Here is a 10,776-nt window from a genome sequence, read left to right on the forward strand (position 1 = left end):
CCTATGCCTTCACCAACAGCTATGGGTAAAAAAAAAGCCCCTTAAGTGGATTTATTCATGGGTGAGGGAATGAGGGTGGAAACAGTTTCTGGGAAAATCTAAAATCCTGGCCAAGGATCCAGAAGAGGATTATTATTACAGTATCCCTCTCTATGAGCTATGCTGAGCTGAGTTTGTTAGAAAGGTGTTAACTTTGCTCTGCCAAGAACACTTTGCAGTAATCAGTTTATGAAAAATTCAATTTGGCAGCAAACTCTTGGCAGTCTCAAATCAACTGCACCTATTATACCCCAGTCACAAGTGGATGGGCAAAGGTGGCTCGGTGCATCAGTCTCTCCTCCCCCTCCTCCGCAGCCTTGAAATTTGCTCAGCGATTCTGGAGGAGGAAAAAACAGTGTTGTGTAACTCATCTACAAAGGACAAGGAGGAGGGGAAAAAAAAAAAAGAAGTCAGGAAAAAAAAAGACATCCAGCTGCAAAGCTTCTGGCAGGCACTTACAGGTAGTAAGTCTGTTTGTGTGGGCTTCCCAGGACAAAGGAAACAGCCTGTGCCCTGTGACTACAAAATATTCACCCCGACCAGGAAAAATGTAAATGATGCTGAAGTGATAATGAGCACTCAAGTGGATTTCTTCCTGAAATGAGTCACAGCTGCTGTCAAAGTTCCATCAGTTTGCTGTAACAGGTCGAGGAGAAAACTCTTAGGAATGCCACCTGAAAGCCTTTGCTGTGGAAGAGGAATCCCACACAGCCCAGGCAGCATCCCAGCAGCACAGAGCACTATGAACATCTTCCCCATCCAGCTGGGAACAGGGCTTCCAGCTGCCTCCTCTAGTGAGGAACCCTACACACAAAGAAACCATTGCATTATGGTGCATTGCTGTGTGTCCTGCTGTTAGCTTCGTGAGTGTTTTTCCACAAGAAGATATCGCTGGAACTGGGGGAAGTAGGCTGTAGAGGAAACAGATGGTATTTTCTCTCTAATTTTGGTGTTTGAGAACAGAATTTGCACAGTTTGTTCCTCGGTCAACCCTTACTTTCAGGATAAAAAAACTGTTACCTGCCAAAATATGAATGGTTTTGAAATGTGCAATAACAAAAAAAAAAAAAAACAAAACAAAACAAAACAAAAAAAAAAAACCAAAAAAAAAACCCAAAACCCACCAAAAAAACCCCAAAACAAAACAAAAAAAGCATGTGGAGGGGGAGCTTTCATCTTAAAGAGCTACCAAATTTGCATTTCTGAGGTCTGATGCTATGGTTATCAATCAGATGCTTTGGGGATAGCAAAGGCAGTCTCTCACTAATATCAAAAGTGAATGTCCTTTCTTCCTCAAGATTTCCCAACAGATCTTTAAAGTCTTGAAGTTCCTTTCATTCTTCATACTCACTGTGATTATGTTGTATTTGCAGAAGTCTTTTTTATACCTAGAGTTTAATATTTTCCACTCCCCATCAGATCTCCTTTTAGCTAGGGTCCATTTCAGGTAACTGCTATCTAAAAGCTAATATGCCCATTTATATTAATTCATGCCCTCAGAAGAACAGGATTTGGAGGCTCAGTCTGATATGTGCTGTGCCCCTGATCTGGTAACTTACATGGCATTATCTTGTCATGGGAATCTGCAGCCTAGGTAAATGTCCCAGCTGCAATTAAGTGAAACTCCTGCTCCATCCATCTCCTGTGTCCAAATGATTTCATGCCACTCTTTCCCAACTTCCCATCTGTACTGAGAAATAGGCAAGGAGCAGATGAGTGTTGTAAGGTGCACAGGCAAGCCTTGTGCAGAATGAGACTCGTCTCCCTTCCCTTCCTTGGTAGAAGCTGATTCCCATCTACCAGGGCCTTTTCAGGAAAGAATGCTGCAGAGAGAGCATGAAGTCCTTTGCTGACAAAGTAACAGAGGAAGGAATTTCCATAAGACCTTTGGAAATGGTGGGTGTATGCAGAGCAGAGGCTCTGGGTAAATTATGTTTTCTCAAGGAGGATTCAATGCCACAGTGGCACTGGAGTAGGAACCCCTGGTATCCTCGGGCTGTGTTCTTCTCACCCTCCCTTGTGAGCACACATGCACATGCATCCATCTTAATTAAAAGTCTCCAAAATCCAAATTCAAAGTATTCCTCTTTTTCCATCTCTCTTCCACCAGCCACCACTCACTCTGCTGAAGGTGTAAATAGGTCAGATGTTTCCATGGCCACAGTGAACTAAATAAGCAGTTGGGGTTCAGTGTGTAATGTGGGTTTTTTAATTGTTCCAGTGCTCAGTAGTGTGAGGTGTGTGACACCATGCTGACAGTACCTGGCTTTCTCCTCTGGCTCATCAGTGACACAACTGCTGGCACTGGTCCTTTCTCCCCCTGAAACTGCTATCTCCTGTGAGCTTCAACAGGCAGCTCCTCTCATGGGGTAGCACGGATGAAAAGTACATTTCACACAGAAAACGTCTCTTTGCAAGTACTAATTGCTGGTTCCAGTGAGGCATTGAACCTATTCACACAAGGTGTAATTAAGCTGTGACTCACTGCCACAGGATGCTGCAGAGGCCATAAAGAATAAAGTAAGCCTGTGCCAGGACTAGACAAATTCAGCCAAATTCATGAGGGATGTCTGAAAAACAGGATGGTTGGGATGCCAGATGCCACACCATTCAAGAACTCCCTCTTAAACTTCTCAATGCCTGAAGGCAAAGAGCTGTAGAAAGGAAAGGAGGAGTTGGTCCTTGCTGTTCTGCAGGATCCCAAACTAGATGAATATGTAATCTCCCACCTCTTCTAGATAAGAAACAGAAAAATTTATATGAGCTGTGGAGCTGGTAGTTCTGAGTCTGAGCGGTGCAGAGATGCCTCTGACCACAGTTAACCATCTTGAGAAGAATACCCAGGACACCAACGGGATCAGCCCTGTGCTGCATTTGACCATTCGTCACAAGGCATTTTCTGATCCCTGTGTGCTGAGTCATCTAGCTGCTATGGCACAGATCAGTTTTCACTCAATGGAAAGCACCAGATCCTTTCACACATCACACACTGAGGTATTTGTCAATAAAACTGCTCATTTAAGAATTATTTATCACCCTTTCTGGGAGACAAATCTGGCGATGTCTACTTTGGCTCATGCTGTTCATAAAAGAAAATGTAGACATCTCCAGATTTTATGGATATCTCCATGGAAGCTTTCCCTGGCTGGAAGACTTTGCCCCAAAATCTGCCATTCAAAACCATCCTTGTCTCAGCTGTGATGTTCACTGAAGCCTCCTTGCAATACAGAAGAAGACTTTATGGGAAGGAGTCAGATTAAAACTGCCACAGTGATCAGCCTGCCTGGGAAGTTGTTTATCCATCCTGTAAAACAGGCAAACCAATCTCTTCTGCAATTTGTCAAGAATGTGGTGTAAATAATGCTACAAAAGTAAAAGTAGTAAGAGAAGTACTATTAATCCAAATATGATGTATGATCCTGGAATTTGAGTTCAGGCTCTAACAGCCTATAGTTGAAACTGTGCAGTTTCTCAGGGCCCTTCCTCATCTCCTGGGCTAGCAAAGGAAAAGGGGTCCACGCCAAGATCTCCTCTCTCTCCTATAATCAAACACTGCTCAAACATCCACAGAGGACTCCTCAGCTTTCCTGACAGACTTCTAGTATAAGCTTACTCAGATATAGCCTTCTCTAAAAACTCATTTCAGCTACACTTCTCACCTTTTGGCAGTCTGGCTTACCAAAGGACTATGGTTGCATTTGCCTGGGTCACAATGAAGCCAGTGATGGAGTTCATGCTTGTTTGCTCATCTCAGCAAGATGGGGCCTGAAACTCTTGGCATTGTCTCCTGCCAACACCATCATCACAACCAATTGATGCCAACCAAAACAACAACTCTTGCCCCTCTGCATGTTGTCTTCTCACACAACCACTGGGGCTTTAAATTCAGGGTGTTGTTGAGGCCTTGACAAGCATTTGGGAAGGTAATGAACAGCTCAGCTCCTTGCCCTTCTGAAACTTACTGACTTGACATTTCTTCTGTATTCCCAGTGTCTGGAAGTGTGAAAAGGGAAACAGATTCTAGTTTCAAGGCAAAATTCCTCAGTTCCTCAACCTTAATTATTATGTGAGACTTTGTATTTTTTCCAGAGTACATTCCCAGTTGGAAAATGTTTATTCTCTTTTTCCTCTTCAGTATTTATTTCCTATGTGAAATGAGAATCAGTAAAGATTTCCTTGCTTAACAGCTTAAGATGTGGTGTAATATACAAGTATCACCTTTTCACAACAAATAAGTTTTACTCAGTCATTGGCATTAGCAATGTCCACACAGCCCTGGGAATAATTTCTTGTTTCAGCTCATTACTGTAGTGTCAGCAAAGAGAGAGCAGTGGGGATGAAATCCAACCCCCAGACGTGCATGTGCTGCTTGGAGCCTGCAACGGGCAGCAGTGTTACTGGTGGTTGTAAAAATATTCTTCAGAAAGTCAAAGAGGACACAGCATGGCTGGCAAACTGGTGCTACCCTCTAACTCTCTCATTTTCAAGAAATTAGATGCCTCATCTGTAAAGTGGGGATAACCATATAGACAACTATTCTGTAAAGCATATGAAATCTGCAAATAAAAAGAGCAGCCAGATAAGACCACTGTTGTTACTTAGCTGTCTTCTAGGGAAACTTTATCTCTCAAACATATTCTTATAGTTAAGATAAATATGATGTTGGAATCAATCTCTGTGTATATAATTATCAGCTCCCTACATGCAGATTTCCTCCACCCCTATTTTTTCACCTATGTAGAACTGTGTAGTCTTTTTTATCAAATATGTTTGACCCTATTAGAGTTATCTGTAATAGAACAATTATTTGTTCATTAAAAATGCAGGGTTTAGGGAACATTGGACTAATGAGGAGAGAATGTAATGCAATGCTATGGGAACTATATTGCAGTATTTAATATTGTATACTCCAGTGGCCAGAAAGTTCTGCCTTATAATCCTGTGGTGTCAATGCTATACTGAACAGCAAGTAATCCTAAAATCCAGTTAACTCAGGCTGAGTGCACTGCAGAAGCACAGGAAAGAGCAATAATCTAACCAGTCACTTTGAGTTACCACAGTTAAGGGACAGGTTCTGGAATAAATGCTTTGTTTTGTTTTGCAGATCTCACTTTCCAAATGCTGGTACTCACTAGGTCTATACAGCAACTGTTGGGTCTTTGCCTAATATTCTAAGTCAGATCATAGGTCACATGCCTATTCCAAAATAGTTCTCCCTCCCTGCCAAGTCCTAAGTCCCAGAAACTCTTATCGCAGATGAGAAAAACAGGAGATATGCAATCAGGTGCACAGGAAGGCTTTTAAATGACAAAGCTTCTAAAATTACAAATGTATGAAAAAACCACACGTACTATGTCATTTAACCTCAGTGCTGATTTTCTAAACACTCACTCTCTTGAACAGTCCTAGAGGACACACTGTAGACACCAGCAACAGATCTGGGAGGGGACCTCAAATGCTCTTCTAGTCCTTATTCATTAACTAATTACCTGTGGCCCACAAAAACTCATAGTTTCAGCAGGGTAATCTCTGGGAACTAGAACTCAGTGGCAAGAAATGAAATGTTTAGTGAGTTTATTTTTTCCTGCAGTATGGTTGTCCTTTAAATATGCATAGCAGGATGGCTGACATTACAGGAAGCAGGATTCTTGAGGGGGAGAAAGCCACCAAAAATTCCCCAAAGAAAGCATTCTGAAATGCATCATACAAGACCTTAAACATTGCAGCTAGGCAGTTAATTTCAGTACTCTCATTCCCTTGCTCCTCACTAACCCTCAGACACATACTAAAATAAAAGTTCAGCATAAAATTTCTTAGGCATTCCTTAGGTGTTTATAAGGAAAAATAAAAGAGACGGAACTTTGTTTCACTGGTTTCAGGGAGTTGAGGACAAGACTATTGAAGCTAGCTAAAAATGCTAAAAATATACCCAGTCTAGTCCCCCCATTCCTATTAAAAAAAAAATAAATCCAAGAGATGCTTCTTGAATAATCCCTTTCAGATAGTTAAGCAATGAATATATTTCATAATCAAAGTACTTATTAATTGATAATGCTGCATCCAGGTAGTGTGTATCTACCTAGAGAAAACTAGCATGGAGAACTTACTTAATAGACCACTGCAGCACCAGTAATAGAGGTCTATTTTTACTATTCAAATAAAAATGAACAAGAGAGGAAAATTTGTACCAAAACACCTGCCAACCAAACAAACAAAACCCAAACAACAATCTCCCCAGAGAAAAAGCTATTATAAATAATAAACCATATCACTTGGAAATTTCAGGGGAGAAGTTGAGTCTGTATCCCTCTATGTATTACCATGTATCACATATAATGAATCAATGCCTAGGGCAAACTGTCTGATTGTTCCAGTCTTAGTGGCAGCCCTGATAACAAGTGCAAGTAAAGACGATGTTTTAACCATGGATACAGTAGTGGGGCCTCAGCTCCAGACAGTGACATTAGACAAGCTGTGAGGGAAGTTGTTTTGCAACCTTAACTATGACAACTGAGAACCTACAGCTACGTTAATACTTGACTTGGATTTGCATCAGCCTTAGATTACACCGACTGTATGCAGAAAACATGGTTTTATTTATGCCTGGCTATTACAAATAAGAGTCCTTGCCTCTGTACCTTTTTTTCCCTAGAGAAAGAATATCAGACGCTGTTTTTGCTCCAGCATTGCCTGTAGGACCTATAGCAACATAATCTTATTTATTACCTGTCACTTCACTATGCAAACATTTCCTACTGTGTCAGACCAACCATTTATTATATCATTTCTTTCTGAGGTCTCAACATCATCCATCACTGGTAGTCACCTGCCCTGCTCCTGCTCTGAGCCTTTGCACTGTGCAGGGATCCACCATTGCAGGGGCCAGGGGCTTGGGCTGCTGCTGTTTTCCATTTTGTCATTCTCCCATTAACACTTGACCTGCCTGGAGCAGCCATCATGTTGATAAGGATTGAGTGGGCACTTTGTTTATGAGCTTTTCCTATAACCTCCTCCTAATATAGGAGAAGCCAACCTGCCTGCATGCTTCATGAACAACTCTCCTCCTTCTTCTTTGAAGAAATGGATGGAGGTTTCCTTCTCTGTGCTGCCTGCCTGCTCTCTCCTGCATGCACATATATGGATGTTTTTAGCCTAGAGATATACATATTTTCACCCAACCTTTCTTAATTGCTGCAGGGAAGAGATGAAGGGGTAAATAACGATGCAGCTTCCATCAAAGCAACATGGGAGAACTGGCTGAACTTGCCAAAAAAGTAACAGGGGAAAACCATAATTAGATACATCTGAGACAGATCTAGATTCAAGACAAAGACATCTAAATGTAATAATTTAGATCAATCACCAATCATGATTGGTGAGAACATGTTTACATTACCCTAGTTTTCTAGTGGAGTTTGTCAATAACAAGTCAGGCAAGAACAGGACAGCAGCAGACTCAGTTCCATGGGGGTATGTCCACCTCAGACCCTCCAAGAGATCAGTCATATAGTTCCACTGATGTACCCCTGCAGCCTCCAGTAAGATTGTTCATGCATCCTTTTTCTGTATTTCTAGTAATTTCCCTTCTCTCTTTTAGAAGGTGAGATTTTCTCAATAATACATAATTACAACTGTAGGCAAACCTGTTTGCATATTGCCTTTGCTCTGGAGAGCATCGTCTAGTAGAAATTGTCCCAGTCTTACTCTGCCAATCATCCTTTCTCCTTTGCTCTTTGTCTCCAGACCTCAGTGAGGAGGGAACAAGCCATCATTACATTTTCCGTGCTAAAAGGAAATGTTCCTTTATAAATTCACAGAAGAGCAAGATTGCCAGTCTATGACCAGGGGACACCTTGCTTGCATGCTTGGCTATCATCTTCACCAACAGTGCTGTAAGGACCCTAAAAAGGTCAATTTTTGAGTATTTAGTGCAAATTCTTTATATTATAGAAACTATATTCTCAAATGCATTTATGTGTATACACTCCTAGGGCATAGGAAAAGTCAAATGTTTGTAATAGTTGAAAAAGTAAAAGGGATTGTTTTTCTTGCTACCTAGACTTGTATGTCACTAGAGTATATTCTTCTATTTCCTTAACAGAAAATTAAAATAAATGTGACCAGGTCATATGTCTACAGTACAAGAGAGGATTCTCACAATGCTTCTAAATGTAACTGGGTTTTCTTGTAATATGTTGCAGTGAAATTACAAGCTAAATTTCCAAGAATTTCATAGAACGATGGGAGGGTAAGTCATGATAATGATGGGAGGGTAAGTTATGATACAATACTACACAATATAATACAGGAGCCCCATAAACATATAATATCATTTTCATTTGAAAATTATGCATAATTTTAATTTAAAAATATAAACAACTCCTAGATACTGTAATGACTGCATGACCTCCTTGGTTATAAAAGATTAATTGTAAAATTTACTCGCATATGCCCTCTAACTTCTCTCCAAGCTCACCAATTTGTGTACAAAGTGGGATAAACGTTTTATTCTTCTCAAACCTTTGTAACTCTGAGTATTTTATCATAACGGTTAAAAAAAAACAAACATTTTTAGTAATGTGCTGTGCTGTACCCAGCACTGCTGGAGATCCACATGTCCATTTTTGCTTTCCTACCTGGATTCAAGATCTGTAGCAAGGCGACAGATCTGGCTCTCCAGTGACACAGACTGCTGCACCTCTCCTGAGGGACTTGGAGCTGCCGATTTTAGTGGCAGCAAAATCCACTTTCATCTTGCAGTTAAAAACTGGCATCAAATTTGCAAATGGCTTCTCTGTGAGCTGCTTATAGAGGTGCTTTCAAAGTCACAAATCAATGCCTTTCAAAGGGAGATAGTCATGTATTTTCCCGTGCCTTGGCACATGGTCCTTTAGCACACCAAGCTGGCCCATCCCTTTGGAAGCTCCTGCTCAAGCATGGCTAAATGAACTACTTTGAGGAGCTGCAAATTCTGCTTCACATATCAAAATAAGAGGAAGAGAAACCAGTGTGGGGTGGGCAGTGAGAGATAGAGAGGGAGCTGGAGAATGGTTTTGCTGGAAGCACGAGTCAAAGCACTGGGAGATGTGCGGGATTGTCATAGCTTACATAGTGTCCTCATTGCCAAACAGCCACGTCAAACCCCCAGTGCAGTGCTGCCTGTGCAGAGGTCAGGAGCTGCAGGACAGTGGCAGTGTCACAGTAGCAGTGTCCTCAACCAGAGGCACTGGCTCAGGAAGGATCTTACAGTCCCCTAGGACATTATGGTTCCCACAGCAAAGAGCCTCTGCTTTGAGGTGCACCTACACATGCAGCACTGAGAAAAGGCATTTTCTTGTTTTCATGTCAAAACAATGTCCAGTTTTAAAGGCTTCAATCAAAAACCTCTCCTGGAAAACACTTAAACCTAGACTATGCATAAAAACACCTGACACTTATGAAACTGGACCTTTTCATCAGTCCCTATTGTACTTATTTGGCCCAGATAGAGCTTATTTATTCCACAACTCCCAAAAAAGTTGTTTCACAGCTACACATAGATAGAAATAGAAATAGTGAGGACTCTGCTGACCCAAAACCTACCATAGTTAAGGGAGAGGTTCCCACTGATTTCAGTCCCTTGCATCAATCTAACTCTCTGGGAGCATTATTCAGGCTGACCTACTGCCCTGGGTTGTGACCAATTCAGAGCAGAAATTGCTGAATTTAGAGAGGAGCCCCTTTTTTATTTTTGCTTTTTTCCTTAATTTAGAAGCAGCAGCAGTATCTGTTTTCTAGTACACAGCAGACTGTCACACTGCAGCCAGAGCCTGCTCGAGTCCCTAAGCAAGCCTGCCCGGCTCCGTCCCTGAGCATGCATGTAGGCACAGCACCAGCACACACAAGTCACACTGTGACACACACATCCCTTCTGACCTGCCTGACAGCCCTGCCTTTCTTCACACAGTCAGCAGAGAGGGGTCACATTAAGGGAACAGGACGTTAGAAGTGATCCTGTAAAACCTTTTGGCTACCCCTTCCCTCTCTCTAATGTTTAGGCTATGTAAACATCACCTAGATATTTTGTTCTTACCAAAAGATGGTTTAATAAAATTAAAAAAAAAAAAATAAAAAGGAGGTAAGAAAAAAAAATAGAAAAATTTTTTAAAAAGAGATGGGAGACCTTAAGATATCATGCCAGAGCAGACAGATCAGATAATTTTAGAGGACAGCAATAGCACTTCTTCCCCTCCCCAGAAGTGCAGCCAGCACATTTGATTTCTTTTCCAGTATCTGTCCCATGTTTATTATTAAAACACGTCATCACCATCTAATCACCACTGGAATTGAAAGTAACTTTTCACAGGAGCATTCTAAAATTAGAGAATGCCAATTAAAATTCATGCAAACCCAAAGTACTGTGCTGTAAAGAAACTACGGCCGACATGATGAGCAAATGCAACCGTACTTGCTCATTTCAGAGTGCTGATACTTAGTTTTTAGTACTTATTTGTTTGTGTTTCCCTCCTCTAAGAGCAATGCTGCAAAACCACGGGCCTGGGGCTCTGTAGGAACCTTCTCCTTACCCCACAGCTCTAAATGCCACGCAGGAACCTCCCGGCTTCCCGCTCCAGAGGAACCGCGGTGCGCTTCTCCCCGAGCAGCCTCCCCGGCGCTCGTCGCCCTGCTCCACGTCCCGCAGACTGCTGGGGCCAGCCTGGGGTGCCGGGGCATGGTGGCGACGGGACATGGCCCTTC

General features: G+C 41.9%; 1 protein-coding gene across 1 annotated transcript in view; it reads right to left on the minus strand.

Moving 5' to 3' along the window:
* Positions 1-10,743, minus strand: part of ARPP21 (cAMP regulated phosphoprotein 21) — a 195,861-nt gene extending 185,118 nt beyond the window's left edge. The window contains exon 1 of the mRNA XM_021553235.4: positions 10,605-10,743. The gene's annotated coding sequence lies outside the window, so the exon portion shown is untranslated. The remainder of the gene's footprint in view (positions 1-10,604) is intronic.
* Positions 10,744-10,776: the final 33 nt, after the last annotated feature.

Source organism: Lonchura striata, chromosome 2, assembly GCF_050655825.1.
Source record: "Lonchura striata isolate lonStrDom1 chromosome 2, ASM5065582v1, whole genome shotgun sequence".
Lineage (NCBI taxonomy): Eukaryota > Metazoa > Chordata > Aves > Passeriformes > Estrildidae > Lonchura > Lonchura striata.